Source organism: Eriocheir sinensis, chromosome 34 (assembly GCF_024679095.1).
Source record: "Eriocheir sinensis breed Jianghai 21 chromosome 34, ASM2467909v1, whole genome shotgun sequence".
Classification (NCBI taxonomy): Eukaryota; Metazoa; Arthropoda; class Malacostraca; order Decapoda; family Varunidae; genus Eriocheir; species Eriocheir sinensis.
The window spans coordinates 17,179,581-17,193,356 of NC_066542.1; the positions used below are offsets into that span (position 1 = coordinate 17,179,581).

General features: G+C 39.1%; 1 long non-coding RNA gene across 1 annotated transcript in view; it reads left to right on the forward strand.

The window, feature by feature from the left end:
• The first annotated feature begins 231 nt into the window (after positions 1-231).
• The window catches only part of LOC127007163 (uncharacterized), a 47,454-nt gene continuing 33,909 nt past the window's right edge, over positions 232-13,776 (forward strand). The window contains exons 1-3 of the long non-coding RNA XR_007760090.1: positions 232-378; positions 7,032-7,049; positions 12,169-12,193. This is a non-coding gene — a long non-coding RNA (uncharacterized LOC127007163). The remainder of the gene's footprint in view (positions 379-7,031; positions 7,050-12,168; positions 12,194-13,776) is intronic.

Below are 13,776 nucleotides of genomic sequence, written 5' to 3' on the forward strand. Positions count from 1 at the left end.
CAGTATAAAGTTCCTGTAGTTGAGGTAGACTGCACACTGAAGCGGAAATGGCCAGGTAGACCGCACGCTAAAGCGGCACCGTTACCGAGGCAACACTCATTTTGTTATATCACTTTTAGATGCAGTCAGTAAATGAGACCTTAGCAGGGGAATTAGTCATTTAGAGAGTTATGACGAGCCTCGGTGTTCATATTCCCCGCGCCGTGTCGTGTACAAGATGGCCCCTGAGCCTGGGCCGCGGGCCGCCAGGGGGCCCTGCAGGAGGCGTGCCGCGCGCCATATTGTCTTGGCCACTTGTTGTTTTCACAGTCCGCGCGCTGTTCCCCGTGTTTTGTGCAAGCTTTCCTCCTCTCCCTCAGCACCAGCAATGATGAACGGGTGAGTAAAACACGCCTAAGAGCACCAAGGAGGCATAGGAGTAGCAGGATCCCGTGAGAAATGCATCCTGGAGGTTAAAATCGGCTAAAAGTGGAGGAGGGTGAAGCTGCGGGGCGGAGCGCGGGAACAAGGCGCCGCTCACCTCCCATCTCCCGCGCATCTCCTTTTTCCCCTTCTCCCTGTTACCAGGGCGCCCTGAGCCTCCGTGTCCGTGTTTCCAAGATCTTGGGGTCACTATTGAAGATTTGGTTTGCTAGGAATGGGGTGAAATAAAGAGCTGAGGGAGAAATTCACGTTTTGAAGTTGGTTGGGCCGAGAACATGGCCGCCGAGTCCCCAGGAATGGCCGTGTGGCGTTGGGAGGGCCACGTCACTCCTCACGTCGACATTAACCGTATCCAGTGGCCTTAAACCAAAAATTTAGTGTTCAAGGCGTATGCACTCAGGGATCAAGGCGCCGCTCATCTCAATCTCCCGCGCATCTCCTTCCCCTCCTTGCCGTTACCCGGGCCTGCTCAGCCTTCTTGATCTTGTGCCTGAGAGCTTTGGGTTACTGGGGAAGCTTGGGAGTATTAGGAGTGGTATGAGATAGAGCTGAGGGAGAAATGCGGGTTTGAAGTTGGTTGGGCCGAGAACATGGCCGCCGAGTCCTTACCTAGGGATGACCGTGTGGCGTTGGGAGGGCCACGTCACTCCTCACGCTGACATTTAACCGTTTCTAGAAGCAACAGACGACCAATTTAAGGCCCATGGCGTATGCACTCAGGGAAATCATGGGGCAGCGTGGCTTGGATTGAGAACATGGCCGCCAGACCCTGAGTTGCACCATGGCAGGGAGGGAGGGAGGGAGCACCAGGGAAGAGCCACGCGTCATCTTTGTCTGGAGTCGCCGATAACCATGAGACGGACGGAAGTGCTGGTGATGATAATCTCTGGCGCCTCTGGTCGTCAGCACCGCCTGGGGGTGCACTAAACTAAACCTGGCAGGGGTATTGTTCTCGCAGGCAGGGTGACCAGGAGGCGTGGTAGCGCCCGGCATCAAAGCTGTGCGGCAGGGGAGTAGGGGAGGGACGGGGCCCAAGGGTTGAGCTGCTCGGCGTCATGGGGGCTGTGATGGCTTGCAGGGGACGCAGTGGTATTGTTCTCCGAGGCAGGGTTACCAGGAGGCGTGGAAGTGCCCGGCATCAAAGTTAGGCGGCAGGGGAGTTGGAGAGGGACGGGGCCAGGGGTCGGCGTCCTGGGGGCTGGGAGGGTTTGCAGGGGGTGCGTCGAAAGTTCAGATCCTGAGTCAGGGGCATTGTTCTGAGGCTGGGCGGCAGGGAGCAGGGCCCAGCAGAGGAGGAGGAGGGGGGTTAGCTTCATGGCTTTGTGGGGGTGACGGCGACTCGATTATGCCTGCGGGGGTGCCTGGAACGTTCGAATCCCTGCACCCACATCCCAGACGGTCTTTATGTGGCAGGGGAGTAAGCTGGGCCCTGCACGGTGGCGACGGTATCCAGGGCCCGCGGGGGGGTGATGTAAGGCATGGAACTCGTTTGTGAGGGGGTCATGCACCTTGCCTGAGGTCACGTTCAGCGGCCTGGTACTGTAACGCCGGCACGTGGAGTGTGAAAGCTTTGTGTGTGATGTAGTTAACCTTAGTGATGTTTTATGATAACAGTAGAGCGCTAGTTAGTTGTGATAAGAGCCGGGTATCACAAAGCAGCTGGGTGGTGGGTGAGGAATGGGCTTGTATCAGTTATCATGTGGGTGATGAGTTAGTCTCTCTCTCTCTCTCTCTCTCTCTCTCTCTCTCTCTCTCTCGCACCATATATATATATATATATATATATATATATATATATATATATATATATATATGTTCTAAAACAAGGAGAGAGAGAGAGAGAGAGAGAGAGAGAGAGAGAGAGAGAGAGAGAGAGAGAGAGAGAGAGACTATATATATATATATATATATATATATATATATATATATATATATATATATATATATATATATATATATATATATATATATATATATATATATATATATATATATATATATATATATATATATATATATATATATATATATATATATATATATATATATATATATATATATATATATATATATATATATATATATATATATATATATATATATATATATATATATATATATATATATATATATATATATATATATATATATATATATATATATATATATATATATATATATATATATATATATATATATATTTCTATTCTTATATATATATATATATATATATATATATATATATATATATAATAAAAGAGCATGGGAAGTAATAGATAAGTATTGATGTGTTGTTAGCCACAATATTCTTTAAGAACATGACCAAGAATGCAATCTAACGTAGAAAACTAAGAGCATATAAGGGTATAGGTTATAATTTGATTTTTTCCATGTAGCATGGTTTAGCTTTATTTATAAGTAACGGTAACCAGTTCTGTAGTGAAATGTTTTAGCATAAATTTTCTCTGCTCATTATGCCTCATTACATGGGATTAAATAGGAAGGGTGGACCAATTGATATGGATTAGTTTGCACTTATTTATATATTCCTATTTTCCTTTTTATATCATTCAGAAAGAATACTGAAAACGTTTGGATTGTACATCGCAAATTAAATAAAAATTGCCTCATGCTTTTTTTTTTTACAGCACAGAATAACTCAAGAAGCTGTAAAAAACAAAGCCTGCTAACTGTTGCTCTCATAGCGATTAGTGGTCAAAAGAGAGATCAGAGATCAATTTTGGATGGAGAGGTGTCTTGTCATCCTCCTTGGGTATATAGAAGTGTATCTTAATTTTCCTTGATTCTCCACTTGCTAGTTTGGTGTACTGATTTAATCATGCGTTTTTTTTTACTATATTTACTTAATGTGGAACAGCTTGAGCATTCCCACATTGATACTCAGGAGTAGGTACATAATGATAATCGTAGAATTGTTTTATTAAACTTTTGAATTAACCATTATTGAAAAAAATCTACAACTGTGTAAAGGAATTTCTCTTGTCAGTGTGATTTATGATTATCATTTTATTCCTTGGAATAAGGTCAATCATGCAGTCTTCCCACCCTGTCTGCAAGTATGCAGAACACTCAGATGTACAAAAACTGCTTATATTCAGAACACAATTAAAACTGCATAATTCTACCTTACATGTGTTCATAACAGACTTCCAATTCAGTTTAAAATTAGTAGCTGCTAAAACCCTTGTAAATCAATCTGGCAGTATTTTTTTTAGCATTTTAGCATACTGTCTGCCACCATAAGTAAACAATATGGTGAGGCTATTTAGTATTTACCAAGCACCTCTTGATGAGTAAGATTGATGTTGTGTATTTGTTGATCAGCTCAGTAAACAAGTTGATGTGTAGTTATGTACATTTGCCAGACAGCTTTGTAAAATTGCCAAAAATATAATTTAGGTGTCCACCTAGTTCATTATAGGTAAAGGCAATGTTGGGGGGCATATGCCATAGGTGTGTGAGTCCCCAGTACTCATCTCCATCACACTGAACCTTGAGCCTGTGGCAGGAAGCATATAGGCTAAATATACAACCTGTTACTGTGGTCCGTGGGACACGGGTAATGTGACATTTGGGTTACCACAGATTACCTTTCCCAAGTTTACCCAGGTACCCATTTATCAATCAGTCTGAAAGGGATGATGAGTGGAGTGGGCTGCATGCCTACTGCTCAGGTCATGATTCGAACCCAGAACTATGGATTTATAGCTAGGGGTGCTAACTACTTCACCTTAACTTAATGGGTAGTATTAATAACATACAGTATAGCATTTGAAAAAGACAGTTATCAGAAGTTATATGTATGCTTGCATTTTCTTAAGAGTCAATTACTCACTGGCTAGTCAAACAGCTTTACCTCAGAACATTCAGCATGGCGCGTGCTGGCTGGTGTCGGTTCTTGATACTCGAGTATTCTCGCTTGTTTAAAGGGCTGCCTATTGCACCAATAGGCTTTCTTGAGGGGTCTCTTGGACTTCCCCGGTCTGTTAGTGGCTTGGGAATTTATATTTACTATTGGTTGCCATGATGTCTGCCACCACTCGGCAATGGTTGGAAATTGTGAGTGTCTTGCTGTGGGACTCAAACCCATGTCCTCCGGATCACCACGTACTCACACTGACCACTCGGTCACTGCTTCCCCGTGGCCGAAATAGCCTGTGTGATTACTTTGTGTTGACAATCATCCTTATACAAGAAATTTAGCTGCTTTTTATTGCTAGATGAGTTAACATCTTCCACCAAAAAGACTAAAGTTTAAAAGCTACACCAAGCCAAAAACCACTTGTCATTTATGGAAGTGAGTTGCCAATATCCCAATGAGTTAGCAAAGGTTGGTTTCATAGCTTGTGAAATGCTAAAAGCTTAATAATCGTAGATTACCAGGGAAGCAACATACAACTCTCCTGGATCATTTAAAGGTGATTATTTAAGTAAGTAAGTAAGAACTTTCCGGAACAAATCTTTCATTCCGATTTCTGTAAGATGCTAAACCCTACATAAGTAGAAAACCAACCAACCAGGGAATGAAGGAAAAAAAAAGATGAATAAACAAAAAGCTATATTCATACAGAGGTGCATACATTGTCATGTTTCAGCGTAGAAAATAGCCCAAAAAAATATTCGTAGGGTATCTTGAGAGAAAATAGCACCTGCGATGGCCTTGGAGGCAGCAGAACTGACACATACATCAGTCACCCTGGAGGAACCAGAGATAATTTTCGCATTTCGGCTTGATTTCAAAGAAAAGGACACCATCAGACACACAAAGTCCTTCAAACCAAAGATAAAACTGCAATTCAGTAAAGAATACCAACCGGGAAGGCATCAGTGTGTTATAACAAGTGCGAGATTGATCAATAAACTTTAAAGGCCCGTATCTCAAAATGAAAGTTAGTCCCCTTCTAAAATCTATTTTGAAGCCAGTTTTAGCTTGATTTCAATGAAACAAAAACTAAAAGGCAGTAGAATCTTTTTTTTTCCACTGTACGTCACTGTTTTTTTTATATATGTGACCTGTTATTTTATATTAACCCTCTCACGCACGATGACGCGTTTTGCGTCATCAAGGGTAAAAGGTCGTGGCGCACGATGACGCGAAACGCGTCATAAAAGTTTTAAAAATTGATTAAATATTAAGATTTCGGTGGAAGTGTGTCAAATTTGGAGCGTCATTTGTTGGGATAAGTTTCTTAATGGTAACATATGGCAACCTTTATAAGGAGCGTGGAGTGATTTTTAGTTGTTAGCCTACTCTGACGGAAGAGGAAAAAATACAGTTTTTTTGGGTGTAATTCAGGAACTAATAGGCGTATGAGGATTTTGAGGATACTATAAGAATCCTCACTAAATTCCGCTTCAAAACATATATTCGGCTGAAAAAGTTGGTACACAAAATTTCGAGATAGCGAGTGGGGAAAAGTTGGTACTTAGGATTTATTGTATTCAATACTCTATACGGAGACTTGAAATGAGTTTGTATTTTTGATATGTATATTTTCCTCTATTTTTATTTGCGCATGTTCTAGTACAAGTCTTTATGAAGCCATTGATACCTAATTTATTGGGGTACGATATATCAGTGATGGTAAAATACGTCTGGGAATGTAGAGTATAGCGGCGGCAAAAAAAGGGCCGGTCGGCCCTGAGAAATATATGATGAGCGGAACAGAAACTTATTGGAAACTTACGGTGTGTTAGAGGGTTAATATTTCCTTGGTCAAAAAAAGTGGAAAAACAAAAGCCAAAATAATGAGGCTGAATGTCTAAAATTGATATACATGTTGTCAATACTTCACAACATAAAAATAAAAATGATTCATACATATTTACTGTAGATATGAAAACATTGTTTTTTCCCGGACGCTCCCATTAAGTTACGAAGACCAAGTGAAATTAGAGAGAATGAAATCCATTAATACTTAGATTATTATGTATGTATACACATTAATTATACAAGTTTTTATTGCATTATAATTATTTTTATCCCTTATGGTACTTGAACACATCAGCGGTTGTGTTTTTGGTACAAATTGAAACTATAATTGACCTTATTTGGTATGTGTTCAGGTTGTCATTATGATAGATGTGAGAGAAGGCCCAAAAGTGCATCACTGAGTGACATGCATTGTCAGCAGTCAACAATTTGCTGTTGAATGCTTCAAATGAGCTTGCAAAACAATAAGCTATTACATTAATTTGTTTTACGTGGTTCAAGTTTTGAATTTTTAGGTTGTATATTGTCCAGAAGTTCAGTAATTGTTGACAGATTTTTGAACAGGTCCCCAAAATTGCACATAGTATCTTAAATGCTTTTAAACATTAAGACAATGGAATGGAATGAAATATATCATTATAATAATTGCATCAGTACCAATAATTTGCCATGCTCATGATATACCTTTTTTTTTATTTATTTATTTTTTTTTATATATATATAGCACCTTTAACTGAATATATAGTAAGAATATTTAGCCATTAAGTATTATGAGTTCCTGCTCTGCTTGAATGGTGCACTGCTAACTATTTTACCATAATTATTTTTAAGATTGACAAATATCATATCCTGATGCTCCATTCTCTCTTTTCAGTGAAAACGACGACGTTGGGTATGTATTAAAGATTGTAAGAAGGACTTGTGTGGCATTCATCTGGCTTACTAAAACTGATTAATGCATTTACTGCTTGGATTTACATGATTATTTCATGTTATGTACGCAAGGTTACAAAAGGAAAGGTGAAAGGTCACAATAATAACAAACCTACACTTTAGTTTTTTTTCAAGTTTAAAAGAGTGCATGGCTGTTGACAATCTTATTGCAATACTTCTTGATCACAAAATATATAATTGCTTGTATGATAGTATGTTTGTAACCATTTTATAGAGCAGAGGATAAATAAGTTTTTCTAATAGGGTAAATTGGATGCTGATTTCCTGTCTCGGGTGTATCAATAAAAAAAATAGTGTTGTTTAAGTTAAAAGAAACATATAGTTTAGTACAGTGATCTATTTACTGTGTGTGTGTGTGTGTGTGGCAAGATAAATGTCCAAATACTCTGGCATTAAATAATATAATTCAGTGACTTGCAGAAATCATGATCATTACAAATATATATTTTGATTATATTGGACAAGCTCAAATTTTCTTGCATTTAAAACTGAGGGCAAGTAACAGTAATCCCAAGTGATAAAAGGTGCACATTGGAAGCAAAAGATGTACATTAAATTATTTAGCTCCTGAGGCACATTTTAGACGTAAATTTCATCCTTCACAAGGAGCAGATTGATTAGTTGTTGTGCACACCTGCAACAATAGACTCTTGCTCCTCAGGTATCTTGGGGAGCACAAATCACGTTTAATTTTTTTAATAATTTTTATAGCTAACGGTGTTCGTGATTTGATACTTGTTTAGATTAGTGTTTTCTGTCATCATGAATACGCTGTTTTGTGTGGATCATAATTACATGCTTGTATGAATTCAAACTATATTAGATTGCCTGATCCTTGCTACTTGGATTGATGAAACTTCACCGTACTGGACGATAAATGTTGTCTAGGGTATGTTGTCCTCACTAGTCCATTTATTACTTTTGTCAGAAAAAAATGAACTACCTTCAAACTTTGAGCCGAGATATTATAAAAGAAATTTAAGATAACATTGGACGAGTTTAATTTGATTTGACTTATTTTCTAAGCTCAATCCATTATCCGGATCCCCCCATTTTGAGTACTAATTGGGTCAGTTCATTTAACTTGTCTGACATACCTTCTGCTAAGATATATATGGTAGTGATCTGCTAAACCCTGGGATGATGCCTAAATGACAAATTGTTCACATTGTATCAGGGTGACGAATAACCGTCTATATTTTTGAGGAAAGAAGTAAATGTTGGTCTCATTGACAGCAATAGGAATCTTTATTTTAAGATGGATGAAAAACTGCTACTTTATTACCACCATTGAAAGATCTTTGCCATTTGTAGTCGGAATTTACAGATAATTCCTGTTCAATTATTTATTTGGCTTCAAGGTAAAATTGAAAGTGCTGGAAATTTGCTTCTTGAACAGTAGCACATGAAAGTGCATACTAGTAGTCTGAAGTCCAAAGAGTGTGTGTGTGTGTGTGTGTGTGTATAAAGAGGGAGGGCAATAATGTCCATGATTTAATTTATTCCATGCGATATATCTGTATATTCAATAGTTCTTCAGATGTTGAAATGACTTTTTCGGTGTATGAAATAAGGATATTAAAGGAAAACATGGAACTCAATCAGACAGTTATTTGAATTTACATATATTTTTCCTGGGCTCAGAACAGGTCTCAGCCTGAAATTTTATATATATATATATAGAGAGAGAGAGAGAGAGTGTGTGTGTGTATAGAGAGAGAGAGAGAGAGAGAGAGAGAGAGAGAGAGAGAGAGAGAGAGAGAGAGAGAGCTGGGCATCGCTAACGAATTTGAACTTCTGCTATCACAAATCTGCTAACTTATTCCATATATAACTTTCATAGTTGCAATTCCGCAAATTTTGAGATTTAATTTAAATTGTAATCGAAGATCCGTTTATCGCAAATAGCTACACAATATTTGCAGTCTTTCGCCACAAAACTTGACACTGCAAACGCAAACCGCAAACAAAAATTATAATATCAATAGTTCTTGAATCTCTTTTTCACTCTATTTGTGACGTAATGCTGTAGCTAGGCATTGACCATACATACGCTACTGCTACTTCCAGTATGGACGATTTGTAATCATACTAATTAATTGGTAATAATCTGATGAGCATCTATTTTAAACTTATTTTTAGTGAAAGGACCAAAGTTCATCCGTGTGACTGCCACAACTAAATTTATATTGATATGCCCTATCCTTCAAAATACTTATTATGATGTTTATAATAAGATCCCCTGAGAGGTTTATGTAAATATTATTTGTGTAAAAAAGTGGAAAAGGCAACAACTAAAAAAGTTTTGAAGTTAATCAGGTTTTATTTTAATATTTGAAATATCAATCAGATTGAGACTGTCCAGGCTGAACTGGGTTGGCTCCTCCACGTGTTAGCTGAGGTTAGCTGAAGTAATACCGCAAACGCTAATCCGCAAATGAGTTGGAACTACCACTATTGCGGATTTGCAGTTAGCAGAAGTGCCCAGCACTGACGTGTTATCGGAGGTTAGCGAAAGTAATACCGCAAATGCTAATCCGCAAAATAGCGACCTTTTTGTCGCAAATGCAAATCTGCAAATGAAATGGAACTTCCGCCATTGCGGATTTGCGGACTAATTAGCGGAAGTGCCCAGCACTGAAATATATATATCCTATATAATATTTACACTGGTGGGCACGGTTCCGCTAATTAGCGAAGCTAAGTTTTTTGTTAGCTGATTAGCGTTTTCGCTAAGTTTGGAAACAGTGGACCGATTACCTTCCGCTTAATGTAGTTCCTCCTCCGCTAACTTTAAGTCTACTAAAAAAATCATACAGATTTGTTCTTGTCCGTTGTGGGCAGACACAGCACCAGTTGAACCACATGGCGCAATAATTCCAGGGCTTCCACTTTTGTGTAAATTACACGTTAGAGTAGGGTAATTGGACAATTATAAGGGAAACTTTTTGATGTTTTTGGGTAATGCATCTTCCATTTCCAACAAAAGTTAGCGGTTAGTGTTAGCTTCCATTAATATCTTTATCAATTTAGTGGTTCACCGTAAGTGAAGCTAACTTTAGTTAGTGGATTACCAGCTAGCAAAACTAACTTTTCGGTTAGCGGTGCCCACCACTTTACATATATATATATATATATATATATATATATATATATATATATATATATATATATATATATATATATATATATATATATATATATATATATATATATATATATATATATATATATATATATATATATATATATATATATATATATATATATATATATATATATATATATATATATAAAAGTTGAATATTCTTGCAATATGGCATTAGTATACACATGAAAGGTATATATATGATGAATTAAAGATTGTTTGATGAATTTCAATCATACAAGGTTGTTACTCTCAAGTAAAAATGGGTTTAGTAATATAAATTCAGTATTTGGAAATTATATTAAAAATTGTTAATCATTCATGGTTTAATTAAAATATGGAAATTACTTGGGTACGTTCCCGATGTCCAGTCGAGGCGTCGTCCTCGCCAAGCCTCCAGGGATGACTCCTGCCGTGTGTGTGTGTGTGTGTGTGTGTGTGTTGGGGGAGTTCCTGCAGTGTGATATTACTGATACCAGATGTAAATTTTTTACAGCATTTCAAGCTGGCTGTTTGCATAATCAATAATGTTAGGAGTATATATTTAAACTTGTGTTTTATTCAGTGATTTAGAAAATGGAATTGCATCGCAGATTTTGGAATGGATCAAGAAGTCTTGATTCAGTGCTGATGGGTTTTGTTATATTTTGTATGCAATAATGCTTTGATGTTTGTTCCAATGTTTTGTGAGTAGGTATTGATGTGGTAAGTTGTGAAGGATTTTTACTGACTGAAAATTAACAAAATTATTTTCTTGCTGCATTGAAGTGTTCAACATGACATCATTATGAAAAAGGCGAAATACCTTGCTTAATATCAGCGGTCCAAGGTAAACCACAACCACTATGTTATCTTTGTGCACCAGATGTCACTGTGCCTACTCCCTGGCAGTCTTAGCAGCATCATTGCATGCATTTTTGTACTGGACTTCGATTTTTCTCTTCAGTGTCGTCGAAGACAATGCAAGGTGAAGCAGAAACCTGTCTGGCCACTCCTCACGTTGGGTCTGGTCTGGCATTACATTGTTACATTTATAAATACATTTTCCACCATCTAGTGCACTGCTTGTTCGGGTGTCGCCGGGCCTTGTCTCGGGCACCACAGCCATGCCTACGCTAGGGCTGCTTGTCATCTCTCCTCTCGGGTGTGTCGGCAGTGTCCCTATACTGTAGCCGTGTTGGTGTCAGTACGCTCTATCACTGTCTGCTCACTGTGTCGTGCTTCACGACTCCCTTCTTAACATCTTGGATGTCAACCTGAAATAAACGACAGGAATGGTCCGCCGCCCCATCCTCCTGACAGGTCACTCCTGGGCAGCGGGCATTGCGTGCGGCCTGCGTGCATGACCCTAGAGCCCGCATACGTTCACACTGGGAATGCTCATCTCCACCATCATAAAAAACACACGTCTTGATATATATCCATAGATATATATATATTCCGTCTACTTCATGACTTTGATACATCTCTCGTCCTCCTGTGATTTACCCTTTATGGAAACAGAACCACTATTCTGAGAGTTCTCTGCTTCTGCTGCTAACTCTACCTTCTCTACATAGAGATAAAGTGTTCCTACTCAACATTTTAAGTATATCTTTACTGGTGCCGCACTTTGTGTGTACTCTCCTGTTCTGACTTTGTTACTAGAACAAATAAATGCTCAAACCTTGTGTTAAAATCTACTTATTCATTTATATATGATCTTATTCCTTAGTCTCTTGAGTATTCTATGCAAGATGATGCCTGGCAATTTTTGTATCCCTATTTTTTTATTTATTTTTTTATTTAACTTAGGTGTTTTGATTTAATTATTTTCACAAGAAAAACACAGGCTGATTCTTGCACAATATTATTTATAGTCTATTGCCCATTCCACCTCTGACTTTTCCTTTCTCTTTGTGTTTTTCAGAGGCTACCTGAACCCTGGAACAAAGGTAAACAGTCCACCATCACTCTCGCTCCCCTTGGCCACTCTTGATGCCTCCTGACCAAGTGTGTGACTGTCTGGACTCTGTTTCTCTTGCTTCCCTTCCCAACATGCTCAGTGTTCCAGCAGTCTGCTCCGTCTTATTCTACTTTAAGCAAGCACCATACAACTCCTCCTCTCATCTCAGACCATCACCACACTGCTCACCACACACCTCACCTCACCTCACCTCACCTCATCACGCACGGGTGTAGAGTTCCATATTTGTCATGCTGTGGGCATGTTGACCTACTTACCTGATATTTTTCTTAGGAATATGGATATCAGTCCATTTTATTGAGGGCTGTTATAATGTGGTTTTGTGTATTTAGAAATTTATAATAAAACCATCAACATGCATAACTTAGGGGGTTATGAATAGATAGTGTCATAAGGCGTGCTTTGCACAATTTGCATCCAGTGTGTGCAGCATCAAAGGTTTGACGCAGCTTAGTCACTAAGAACTATTTCTTAATATTAATGTCTTTTTTTAAGTCATGCATGCTATAATAGTTATGATTTTGATAAGTGTCCCCAGGTTAGCATGTAACTGATGGTCATGTATGCACGTGACAAATAGTGTTTTAAGCTGTTGCCTCCCCACCTCTGCCACATCGCTCGCTGTGCAGGCGTTAGCGGCACCTCGGGGCAAATTGTCCCCACGCGGCGTGCTTGTGCCCGGCTGAACCGATTATTGCCCGCGCCGTACCCCATACCATTCCTTGGCGATGGGCCGCGGAACTTTCAGGCGTTGGTATTTATGCCGGGATAGTAATAGTATACTTTTAGTGGTCCTGTTTCGATGCAGGACAAACTCTGCATAGAAGACTTACGGCCGTACCATAAAGCAATCTCTTCGACTGTTGAACCTCTTCGGCCCTTTTCTCCTGCCATAATACTCGAAGGTTTATTTTCCGGAGGGGAAGGGACCTTAAGGTGTTGGAGGGCGAAATTGTTGGGATCTGGCAAGGGGTCGAGATAGGCACATCTTCGTCAGCCCCTTGGCATATTTTATGCATCAATCCTGCATTTTTTCATTGATGTAGTAGTAACCGATCCAGGAATTATAATAAAACTTATTTGATCTAATATGAATCGGCAAAAGCTTTTAAATAAATGATTTAAAATGTAAAGACTTTAGGGTTGTATCATGATTTTTAACCCTTGCCTTGTCAACACACCTGCTTGATTAACTCAGGCAGGTAGTCTTTTGCTATAGCTCCGATGGGGCTTGATCACTTTTCTAACGGCTCCTTGCTTGATGGGATGTAACGAGGTTCAGAGAAGTGGTAGCGGCGGGCACGTGTGGACTCCTGGGTGGAGGGGTGGAAACACGGGGCCCGCGCAGGGATGCCAACCCTGTCACCCACGCTACGTACACAATTATACCTATATATTTACCATTCAGTCAACCATTTTCTTTGGTATAATCACCAAAGTATAATGATACTAATGCATGTAAAATGCTTCAATTATTAAGATTTTCATGTAGAGGTGTTTGCAGGGCCTACCAACCCAACTCGAAGAACCTCTAGCGAGGGAAGGGGTCGA